Genomic DNA, 13188 nt, shown 5'->3' on the forward strand with positions numbered 1-13188 from the left:
TTGAAAGTAAAAGGCAAAATCATTTTCCCTGGCACATACATTAAAAAAAAGGCCAAACCGTTTCACTAGCTTAGTTTGGAAGATCACAGTTAAGGAAATAGAGGAGCCTTTACAAAAACCAGGATAAAATTCTGTTATTCTTCTTCAAATATCAATACTGGTGTCTTATTAATACCAAAGGATGGTCACCAAATGAGACAGGATTTTTTCCCATCAGAGCCTAATTAGTTTCATTGTCTGCTCCCTGAAATCTATTGTCTTCCACCCTAGCCATCAGCTGCCTGTTTTAATTAATTTTGCACTACATTCAAAGGTTTTACTCGGTGCCTCTCTGTTTGATTTAATTTCTTTCTTTTTTTTCCTCCCCCAAATAAATAAATAAATATCAAAGCTAATGAGGCTCTGAAGATTTGAGATGTAAATATCAGACGCAGATTCTTTTTTGGGGTCCCAGCTCAGCAGAAGGCCAAAAATAACACTTGGAAGTTTGATTAAGAAATCCCAGTCTCTCTGCTCCCAGGCCGCTCTTCAGCTAGTCTTCCGGCTGGCGTGTCTCAGAGATTTAACCAAAATAAATAAACAAATAAACAACCATGCCCCATGAACCAAAGCCTCAAGAGCAGATTCGTTTTAAAGATGACTTCAGTGGACTTGGTTCAGTGGAGAAGACCCGTTTCCAGCGGACTCAGGTCTGACCTGAGAGGTTTGCTGCATACACACACACATGCACACACACACGCACACGCGCACACACACACACATTGCACACACACTTTCATAATGCTCACACACAAAATCGCATACATTTCTACACATACAACTCCAAGTCTTTCATACGTACAAATATACAAATTTGTAATACATATTTCCATCCCATACACATACAAATCACATGCTTAAGCACACGTGGTTGTACATTTGCCTAAAGACTTTTGGATACTCAAACACATTCAACACCTTCATCAGACTCTGGCCGATCAAGGTTTCCAGTTTCAAATCTATGGCACGTGTAGCACATTCTCTAACATCCACTTCCAAAGAAATCCCCGCAAGAAATTCCAGGCCCCCTTCCTGGCGGGTGGGTCCCAGAGCTGCCCGAGGCGCCCTTATTAAACCGTATCCACAGAGCTTGGGGATTGCGCAATCTGCTTTCGCCTGAGATATTCGTATCCTTTACTGAGAAAGTCTGATTCATTTCCCAGAAATTCTCATCTGCTAGTAATCTTTCAGGACATAGTTAGTGTTGTGATATTTTCAGACATTGTTTTCTGCGCGTGGGGGAGGGGAGGGCCGGTTTCAAGTGGCTGTCCCCTGGCGGCTCCCCAGATTACTCCGCGCTTATAAGCGGCTCAAGACTGTGTGACAGCTTTTCCATGCAAGGGACTTACAATCATGTTTCATTAATTCGACGTGAATGAAGCCTCATTTCTGGCCTTGAGGAGCTTAAGATTTATGTGAAATTAATAACAGAACAGATGTCTTCACAATTTGGTTCCTCTGGAAAAGGGAAAAGAAAGAGAGAGAGAGAGAGAGAGAGAGAGAGAGAGAGAGAGAGAGAGAGAGAGAGAGAGAGAGAGAGAGAGAACTGGAGAACCTGATTGCTTTGAAAACTTCAATGCTATAAAATGCAGACCCAGGGAGTTTTTACTCCAGGGTAAAGAGTTATGCCTTGATACCGTCCACATCGCAGAACTAAGTGGAATTTAAATGTCAGATTTATATTAAATAGTCATATTTCCCATTATGACATATAATAAACAGCAGCTTATTAGTTTCATTAATAAGATGTGTTGGACATTTAAAATAAAGCCCGGAGATAAGGCCGGGCACCTCATAAGCAGGAGGTGAGAGGGACCCTGGGATGTGGGGGAATATGCAGACAGCTTGATTTTTTTTTTTTTAGCTTGGTTTCTGATAATTTAATCACCATTTCCTCGCAGGAAAATAAAAATGAATTTGCTCACACAGAGCCCACCATTCCCGCTGTGCTGTGCTGGAGCCCAGAAGCTCCACTTCAGGGGAGACTTCGAATCTTGCCTCTTTATTTAACTTCACTCCTGCCCCAACAACTTCTCCTTAGCTGCTACCCGCCTGGCTGCAGTTTAACCCTGTCCCGTCCCCATATGACAACCCGGCAGAAGAGCTGAATTTTTTGCTTGTTAAGGTCCGAGGGCGAGGAGAACGGAAAGGTCACCCAGGGGACGTCTTGGGAGATGGGGCATGGTTGGGCCCCCGAGAACAAATGGTGCAGGTTCAGGACCAGAATTTCCCCGGGGCTAAGCAAGTGGAAGAAGTTTGCGTGAAGACATGTGCAAATGGAAAAGCTTGAAGCGGTTTCGAGAACGAAACGACTGTCGTGGTGTTGTCCTTTGGCCACAAACCTGCACGTCCTTCAATCTCTTGTGCTTTCTTTATGGCGATAACAAGAAAGATGAGGCCCTGGGTCTGAAAGCGACTCAGCTGCCTGTAAGTTTTGGTATTCCAGAGCCTAGCCCCTTCTTATACCCATCTCTCTCCTATCAAAGTCTATGATTCAGTCACCTCTAAGCATTGACCCAGAGATGAAGGTCAAGAGAAACTTGCAAGGGCTTTGGTTCGAACCCAGCTCTTCCTGAGGGTATGGCCTTGAGTAAGATCCACAACTTGGGGTGTCTGATTCCTCTTGGGAAAACAGGAGGAATCATGTTTTCATCTCCCCAGGTTGTTATGGGAACAACTGGTGCCTGTAGTCTGGTAGGCATCATCAATGTGCTTGGCCTTATTTACCAATGGTTCGGCTTCTACTGCCTCAACCACTATGGTTTGAAAATACTCTAAACAGAATTGTGTCTGTACAGACTATATGCAGGCTTTCTCTCTTGCTGTTAGTCCCCAAACAGCACAGTAGAGCACTATCGGACACAGCATTTCCATTGGGTTCGGGATAAAATGAAGCATAAGGGAGGATTGTGTAGAGTGTAGACAAGTTTTGAGCCATTTTATAAAAGGGACTTGCGCATCCATGGATTTTGGCTTCAGAAGGGGGGCCTGGAACCCTACCCTCACCCCACAAAGGGAAGTGGCATCATGCTGAGGATGAAAAACAGTAGGACAGACAGAAACAGTGGTATCGAGGAATGGCAGCTTTTTTTTTTTTTTTGGTTGTTATCTCTTTTTCTTTGTTTTTTTGTTTGTTTGTTTTTTTTGTTTTGTTTTGTTTTTGAGACAGGGTTTCTCTGTGGTTTTGGAGCCTGTCCTGGAACTAGCTCTTGTAGACCAGGCTGGTCTCGAACTCACAGAGATCCGCCTGCCTCTGCCTCCCCAGTGCTGGGATTAAAGGCGAGCGCCACCACCGCCCGGCTTCGTTATTGTTTTTATTGAGCTATACATTTTTCTCTGCTCCTCTCCCTTCTTTTCTTCTCTCCTTCTACCCTTTCCTGTGACCCTCATTCTCCCACTTTACCCAGGAAATTTTGTCCTTTTTATCTTTCTGTGTAGATCCATGTATGTCTCTCTTAGGGTCTTCTTTGTTGTCTAGGTTCTCTGGGGTTGTGAACTCTAGACTGGTTTTTCTTTGCTTTATGTCTAAAATCCACTAACGAGTGAGTACATATTATATTTGTCTTTCTAGGTCTGGGTTACTTCACTCAATATTTTTTTTTTGAGATCCATCCATTTGCCTGCAAATTTCAAGATGTTATTATTTTTTCTGCTGTGTAGTAATCCATTGTGTAAATGTACCACATTTTCTTTATTCCTTCTTCGGTTGAGGGGCATCAAGGTTGTTTTCAGTTTCCGGCTATTACGAATAGTGCTGCTGTGAACCTAGTTGAGCACATGTCCTTGTGGTATGATTGAGTGTCTTTTGGTTACATACCCAACAGCGGTATTGCTGGGTTTTGAGGTTGATTGTGGAATGACAGCTCTTAAGGACACTTCATAGACTGTCAACTTGTGAAAAGAGGAGTGTCAAGTATCCTTTCCTAACGGATGCAGGATTGTACAGCCAGATGCAGAAGGACAGGTCCCATGTAGTGAGTGGGGACATTTCAGTGACAGGCAATGCTCATCCTAGGGGTGACTCCCAATGGCTCTGCAGGACAGTGACAGAACTTCCACCTCTTCAAGGAAACCAGAAATATACAATTCTAAGTAACCTTTACATTTGAGGATGCTATGAGCCTATTCAGATACTTATCTGGATACTTGTCATCAGATGTATTTCAGAATCCAGATGTTTTTAGAATAAGAAAAATAATACCGCGAGGCTACTACTTGCTGCCTGACCTCCAGGCTGTGTCTCAGGCTGTCACGCTCAGGCCTGTTACCACTGCACTAAGACACTAGGGCTGGAGTGATGACTCAGAGGTTAAGAACACTTACTGCTCAACATGAGGGCTTGGATTCAGATCTCTGCACCCGCAAAAGAAACTGGGCACCCTGTTCGTGCCTACAGCCTCAGGTCTCAGGTGAGCTGAAACAAGAGGACCACTCGAACTCACTGGCATCTAGCCTGGTTAAGCAAACATGAGCATCACATTCAGGGAGAGACCCTGCTCCTAAAGAATGGATTGGAGAGGGGCTGGAGAGATGGCTCAGTGGTTAAGAGCATTGCCTGCTCTTCCAAACATCCTGAGTTCAATTCCGGCAACCACATGGTGGCTCACAACCATCTGTAATGAGGTCTGGTGCCCTCTTCTGGCCTGCAGACATACACACAAACTATTGTATACATAATTAATTAATTAATTAATTAATTAATTAAAAGAATGGATTGGAGAATCTAATGATGGATAAAAGATGTTGTCTCTGGTCTGTGCATAGATAGATGTACACACCATTCACATACAGTCACACAGGTAGACAGAAACACACAGACACCCAAGATAAATTATTTAAAAAAAAAAAAGACGACAATAACAGAATCTCCAGCCACCATCATGTTTCTGGGACAGAGTCCTATAGGAAGCATCACTTGTTCTGGCCAAGGGTTCCAGCAAGGACAGTAGGCATCTCTGTGACCTAATGGGGTCACTTCCCATTATACAGCCAGTCAGGGGTTACCTGCCCACCTAGGACTGATGATGGGCTCCTCTTGGCCCACTCTACCATGATTTGAGAGCTAAAGAGACCTAATAGAGGTAAGATGACGGGCAAAACCACACATTCCTGTTGCCATGGTGACTCAGTTGTACCTTCTTATCAACATCATAGATGGTAATGCTAAGAGAGGAAGTAAGACAGCAAAGTCATGTAGCTTGTTATCAGCAAGTGGTGGAGTATGGCTTTGATCTAGCCTGGCGGGATTCCTTGATCTACACCAAGTGAGCCAAAAGAAGGGGGAGGGCGGGGCCAACACCCACCTTCTCAGTAGAGCTTACTCCACACACATACACACACACGCCACACACCCAGCCTGGTCTCCTCATCCCACAGCCTGCACTGGGGTAAAGAGTTGAGACAGAGCTCGGAAACAGTCCTAGACACACGTTATTATGAAAGACCTCAGCTGTGGTTGATCTTTCCTTCTTTTTTTTTTTTTGCAAATGTAAATTTTTTTTGCATGTCACATAAAACTGTAATGACAGTTCATTGAGCTCTACTCCTCTCTGCTCCCCTCCTTACCTCTCCCCTCCCCTTCAACCCTCTCCCAAGGACCCCATGCTCCCAATTTACTCAGGAGATCTTGTGTTTTTCTACTTCCCATGAAGATTAGATCTATGTATGTCTCTCCTAGGGTCCTCATTGTTGTTTAGGTTCTCTGGGATTGTGATTTGTGGGCTGGTTTTCTTTGCTTTATGTTTAAAAACCACCTATGAGTGAGTACATGTGGTGATTGTCTTTCTGTATCTGGGTTACGTCACTCAAAATTATGTGTTCTATCTCCATCCATTTGCCTGCAAATTTCAGGATGTTGTTTTTTTTTCTACTGTGTAGTACTCCATTGTGTAAATGTGCCACGCACCGCACCTCCGTGTTTGTGCTCTGTGCGCTGGCACCCAGTTACCGAGCTTAGGGCAAGGGGCTGGAGGCTGAGAGACAGACTGACACACGCAGCTCCAAACGCTGGTTCAGAAAGCCCATCTTTATTAACACCATGTAGACTTAAATACACTGCAGTTAATGGTCAACAGGTGATCCTCTGACCCTCTAACTAGGCACAGCTTCTAGCAACTTATATTAGAAGAAGGTTCTAGGAGGGAAAAGCAACTGAAGGCCAGGACTCATTAATCCCAACATAAATGTACCACATTTTCCTTATCCATTCTTCAGTTGAGGGGCATTTAGGTTGTTTCCAGTTTCTGGCTATGACACTTAAGGAAATGTTCAACATCCTTAGTCGTCAGAGAAGTGCAAATCAAAACAACTCTGAGATTCCATCTTACACCTGTAAGAATGGCCAAGATGAAAAACACTGATGACAACTTCTACCGGAGAGGTTGTGGGGAAAAGGGAACACTTCTGCATTGCTGGTAGGAGTGCACGCTGGTACAGCCCCTTTGGATGTCAGTGTGGCGATATATCAGACATTTAGGAAACAACCTTCCTCAAGACCCAGCAATTCCACTTTTGGGTATATATCCAAAGGATGCTCAATCATCCCACAAAGGCATGTGTTCAACTATGTTCACAGCAGCATTGTTTGTCATGCCAGAAACTGGATCCTTCCTTCTTTCCTCATCCCTCCTCTCAGTCCAGATCAGCCTCTCTCTAGAGACCTACTCAGTGAGCACTCAGGGTGAGGCATCACTGTTCCTGTTTTAGCGCTGGTGATTCTCCCTGTGAACTCCACCTGGCTCCATCTAGGAGCTCACTCTGAGGTACAGATTTGATCAAGGACACAGAGTATCAGTGGCCAAGCAGGTGCACAGGGATGGTTGACATTTTAAACACAAACAAACCAAAGCCTGAGTTTGACAAAGACTCATGAAACCCTATTATTTATTGTGAATATGTATAGCTCTTTCCAGTTTGGTCGCTTCTCACCCTTCACTTCACTTTTGAGGACGGGGGTTACTGGTACTGTGGATAGAATGTAGGGCCTCACTAGACAAGCAGTTGACCACTGAATTATATCCTCACCCCTCATTTGCATCTTTGCAGCCATAAAAATACAACCCAGTAAGTAAGAGAGATCAGGAGGCAAATCGCTTCCATTTACAGACAAGAAGTGAAACCCTCTCCCATCATGAACTGTCACCAAAGGGTCATTTGTCAAATGCTTACCAGAACTAGACAGTAGAAATGGCCTAGGACTTTCGAGTCTTTTAGACTGACACATGTGTGCATGCAATACATATATGTACACACACACACATACACACACAGAGAGAGAGAGAGAGAGAGAGAGAGAGAGAGAGAGAGAGAGAGAGAGCGAGCGCTAGGAATCTGGAGCTACAGAACTACCAAAAGAACTGGTTGACCAAAAACCTCACAAAAGCAGACACTCATTGTACTTCCCATTGTCAAAACCCTGATTTAATTACGTCACAACACCAAAAGCTCTCTGAGTCATGGGTCTTCCAACAAAACAAGAGCTGTTCTCTGCCTACCTGCTGTGGGTTGAGTGTGGTTTACTCTGCCAAGGGTCAAGTGTTTGAAGCTTGGTCCCCAGTGTGAAGAGAGCACAAGATAGTAGAAGCTGAAAGGGGTGATAAGGTCTGAGAAATCAAGGCCCTTGGGAGTGATTTATGCCGGTCTACAGGAGTGAGCTTCCTCCAGTGTGTTGGTATGTGTAGCGCACCGTGCCTGTCTGCACTCTATGCGCTACTATACAGTTCATGAACGGGGCAAGGGGCTGGAGATTGAAACACACAAAGACTCACAGACAGAGCCACGAGTCATTCTTGATGTGAGAATGCCCCCTTTATTGTGTTCAGGGGCAGCTTATATAAGGATCCTTAACTGACAGCCACACCCCAACCAAACCCACCAGAAACCACTCCCCTGCCATCAGGAACTCATGAGGGTCTCGTGCTCAGAGCAGCTGCGAGCATAACACGTTGTTTACAAGAAATTCAGGATCTGGGGGTTCACAGCTACCAACAAGTATGGAAGAATAAATCTGATCTCTGACTCTCTCTGGCTTTCTGTTTCCCTGGGCAATTCCTTCTTTTTGCACAGACTCCCACTGAGCCACCTATAAGGCTGTGCAATGGTGACTAAGGGTCCTCATCAGAGGCTGAGGAACTGGGGGCCTCCATGTTTGGACTTTCATCCTCCAAAACTGTAACATAAGAATCCTTTCTTCTGTGTAAGTGTGCAGTCTTAGGTACTGGTATGGTTGGCATCCAATTTCAACTTGGCAGGATCTAGAATCACCCAGGAGACAAACCTCTGTACATGTTGTGAATGAGTTCCTGGCGTAGGTTATCTGACATGAAAAGAGCCACCCTAAGTATAGATGCCACCATCCCTGGGGTCAAACATTGTGACATCTGGCATTGCAACAAATGCAAAGAAAGCATATTATAAATACAATGTTCATGCTCTCAACACATTTTCTTGCTCAGTTGCTTGCTATTTTTCTTTTTTGATATGTATTTTAAAATTTTTCTTCTTGTTTATTGTTTGTGTCTTTCACTGCTATATTTCTTATTGATTTCTAGAAACTCTTTTTATAGTAAGCAAAATCACCACTGTAGGCTATGAAGTGCAAACATTTCCTCATGCTTAGTTTACTTTCTATACTTGTCATTCATCCTTATAAATATTTATTTGTGGGCAAGTTGATCAATGCTTTCTTTTATGACTTCTGATGTTTCTGTCAAAATTTGAAAATTCTTCCCCAATCTCGGATTATTTTAAAGTTCCCCTTTCTTTAATTTTTGTATGTTTTGTCATACATATGGAGACACTGATTTACCTAGGATTGATTTAGGTGTAAGTTATGAGGTAGGAATCTAGCTTTATCTTTTCTTCACAGATGCATGCCCATGTTTTTCAAAGACATTTATTAAATAAGACTCCTCCCTCCCCCCCCACTTGTTTAAATCTGCAAGCCTGGGTAGGAGCTGCTCTTTCAACATTCTTCATTTGGTTCCTGATGCTGGGGATGAACAGCACAGTGGGCCGACCTCACATAGTGCTCCTCTGATTAGCTTCAGGTTTCCACCACCAAGGGAAAAGAATCTGAATGCTGAAAAGGGCACTAGAGCTCTGTAACCAAAAACTTGCAATGTGAACATTGAAAAAGTTTATGTGTGGGGGTCCAATTCCAATGTACATGAATGAATCCCCAGCCAAGACAGCAGTGATGTCAAAAATGTAATTTGAGACTATGACCTCATAGTAATGACCATCACCTACTCTCTTAACCAGAATGCTTCACCCCTCGTGTGTGTGTGTGTGTGTGTGTGTGTGTGTGTGTGTGTGTGTGGTGTTCATGTATGTGGCCGATGCCAGGGGTCACAGCAGATGTCTCCTTTTGTCGCTTTCCACTGTGTTTTTAAACGCTTTGTCTTAAATTGTGTGTATGTGTGTGCATAAGTGCAGGCGCAGGGCAGAAGTCAGTGGTGGATGGCTGGAGCTGGAGTCACAGGCAGCTTGGGCTGCCCTACACGGGGTGCTGGCAACTGAACTTAGGTCCTTCGCAAGAGCAGGAATACTGTTAACCATCTAGTCCCCTCCATTATATTTTTTTGAGACAGAGTCTCTCGATCACTGAATCCAACTGACCGGATTGGCTCACCACTGAGCTACAGGGATCCACGTACCTCTGCCCTTTCCCTTAGCCCTAGGATTGCAGGCACATGTCACAGCATCCAGCTTTTCCAGGTCCCTCTTGTTTGCACGTCAACCCAGCGCTTGCTACCTGAGCTACCTCTCCAGCCTCTCCAGTAACTATTTAACTCCTGGGAAGCTGAGGTGACACTGAGCCCTGCTTCCCATAGGAGACGGCCTGGCTGCAACTTTAATCTTCTTAGAGAAAATCTACTGAGCAAAATTATGACTTGATATGGTTGCCCTTAGCCAATAGAAGCTCATAAACCATCTTCCCATCATCAGGTGTGGCGCAAAGGAATCACTAAGTGCCAGGAAACAGATGAGAACCCCGAGCTCCCATTCATCTGCGGCTTTAGGCGAGGGCAGCATATTAAAGTGATTTCAACTTCAGAGCAGAGCTCCCCAAAGAGTGCTCCAGTCTTAATTAAAATGTCAATGAAATACAAAAGTGCACGAGGGACATTTCAGAAACCATTCCCTTTCAACTTCGGGAAGGCTGCCTGTGTCTTTCTTCAAACCCGGCTTCTGGGCCCTCCAGCACGGTGACCTCGGCTAGTCACCCTTCCTTGATGTCTGGGGAGCCCTTGGCCAAGGCCCACCCTCAGGGGAAGCTGGAGGGAGAAGGGTGGCAGAGGCCATTGGGAGGTTTCTCTGTTCCTTCAGCTGAGGCTCAAGATGTCATCAGATGCTGCACAGCCTAGCACTGTTCATAGCAGAGTTGAAAGATTGAAGGAGCAAGTGGAGAAAATACCAGCTCAGACTGGCTAAGCACAGCCAACTAAGAGTAGCGAGCATCAGGACTTCCTTTTAGTCTAGAAGGTGGAAAGCACAAATACCTGTGGATAACAGGTGATATGACTGAGCATTTGAGGGAAGTGGAGAGGAGTGGGAAGTAGGTGGGAGGGAGGTTGGGGGAAGATTAGAAAACACACCCCTTTCCAAAGGAACAGCTTCTGGCCTACTCCACAGTTGCTTACATGTGCAATGCAAGCCTACTGTCTTTTGGCCTGAAAAAAGAAAAGCCAGAAACCTGCACTTTTAAGATGTGATATTTCTGTGATTTTTATATTGGCTATTTATTAAATATTCCCCCCCATGGGTCAATTCTACAACAAAGGTAAACCAGGCATGTGGATGGCTACAGCCTTTACTCTTAGGATGGTACTCTTAGGATGGTACTCTTAGGATGGTACTCTTAGGATGGTACTCTTAGGATGGTACTCTTAGGATGGTACTCTTGGACTTCTCTCAATTTCAATACCCATCATCTATCCACCTACCGACCCACTCATTCATCCACCCACCTATCCATCCATCCATCCATCCATCCACCCACCCATCCATCCATCCATCTACCCATCCACCCATCCATCCACCCACTCTCCCACCCATCCACCCATCCATCTATCCATCCATCCATCCACCCACTCTCCCACCCATCCACCCATCCATCTATCCATCCACCCATTCATCCACACTCTCCCACCCATCCACCCATCCATCCATCCATCCACCCACCTATCTATCCATCCACCCATTCATTCAGATACTCTCCCACCCACCCATCCATCCACCCATCCATCCATCAGTCCATCCATCCATCTGTCCATCCATCCACTTACTTAAGCATCCCTGACTTCACCCATCTCTGCATCCCTTTATCCCCATATCTATCTATCCATACCCATCCATCTATTGACACATCTAGTTACCAATCCATTCATTTAGTCATCCGTTCTTCTACTCATCCATCCACCCAGTCATCTCTCCACATGTTAATTTATTCACTTACCGTGCATTGAATATTCATTAGTACCTGCAGGTGCAAGATAATGTAAAAGAAACAGGAAGGAGTCTAACCCCAAGTCCCAACTCATGTCCAGCCCTGGTTTTGGTCCTACTTATGACTTTAGAGAGGGAACTAGCCAGAGAGTTTTAAATGTCTATGTGTCTTTAAGAAGGGCCAAGGGCTAAAAGTTGTCTTCGCTGCCGTAGCTTCTATCTTGATGCGCCGTGAACCAATGCCTTTCTTTGAGTTCTCTTTTCCCATAGGACCGGCTGGAGCATGGTAAGAAGACTGTGGTTACATGTCTTGACTCCATCTCAAGCTCAAGGTCAGCTATAGCCTTTGCTCGATCCATTGAGTGACCCTCACTAGGTTAACATGCTTGAATCTGTCAAAGATTCCACCTCTGCCAGGATCAAAGCCTCCATGACAGCTGAAATAGAGATCTGACATCTTCAGTCAAAGGGGAGGGAGCACAGGAAAGTGATACCTAATACGTTCTCAAAGAAGGATGAGCATGGGGCTTCCATCAAAGGAGCTATGCAAAAGGAATTCCCTCTCATGCTCCTTGGCATTGCCAACCTTGACAGCACCTGGCACACAGGAGGGCAACCTCAGTAGCATGCCGAGCTGTAGGAGGTGGCTCTTCCATATAGGTAATGGCCCTCCTTACTGTTGGTTTGAGGATGCAGGGAGAGACCAGACTGAAGTGTCCCTCACCTGATGTCACTGATAACTTACAAGGATAGGGACCTTGATTTAGCAGTTGCAATGGCCCCAGCCCCAGGTCTAGCATGAAGACTGCACATAGTAAGTGAATCCTTTGTAGACTGACTGTCTTACTTGGGAAATATCGTGTTATTGGTGGAGTTAGGGACCAGAGATAAGGAGGCCCGTTCCCCTCTTCTAGCTATGTTCTCTTTGTTGCTTTTTTTTCTTTTCTTTCTTTCTTTTCTTTTCTTTTTTTTTTTTTTTTTTTTTTTTTGAGACAGGGTTTCTCTGTGTAACAGTCCTGCCTGGCCTAGAACTTGCTTTGTAGATCAGGCTGGCCTCAAACTCACTGAGATCTGCCTACCTCTGCCTCCCAAGGGCAGGGATTACAGGCGTGTGTCACCACCACCTGGTGCTCTATTATTTTACATTATATACTTCATTACATTATATATTTTACATTATATATTTCATTCTTTCTCTGTCATACTCGGACACCAGAAATCCATACATAGATGTGCATACTGACAGACTCATGCATTTCCTAGCCTCAGGAAGACACACAGACACAGAGTCAAAGACACCCAGACTCAGTACACAGCACAGAGACACAAAGAAGGACAAAAAGACACTCAACACCCAGAGACCTCTGTAGTCTGACTGCGTCCTCTCAACTCATACTGAAATCCTTCTCCCCAGGGAGGTGCTATTAGGAGGTGGGGCCTTTGTAAGGTGGCAGAGACTGGAGTCCTTGTGAAAGAGGCTGGGAAGAGTCCTCCTGCCCTTCCTACCATATAAGGACACAATGAAAGACCATTGTTTACAAACTGGGACAGCGGACTCTCACTAGATACCAGATCTCCCAGCATCTTTGTCTCAGCCATCACAGCCTCAGAACTCGGGCAGTACATTCCTGCTATGCACAATTGTTCTAGTTTCTGATACTCTGTTTAGAAAAACCCAGTGGCTGAAGCTAGAGACAAACG

This window comes from Alexandromys fortis, unplaced genomic scaffold (assembly GCF_014885135.2).
Source record: "Alexandromys fortis isolate MF-2015 unplaced genomic scaffold, M_Fortis_MF-2015_v1.1 scaffold_1, whole genome shotgun sequence".
Taxonomy (NCBI): domain Eukaryota; kingdom Metazoa; phylum Chordata; class Mammalia; order Rodentia; family Cricetidae; genus Alexandromys; species Alexandromys fortis.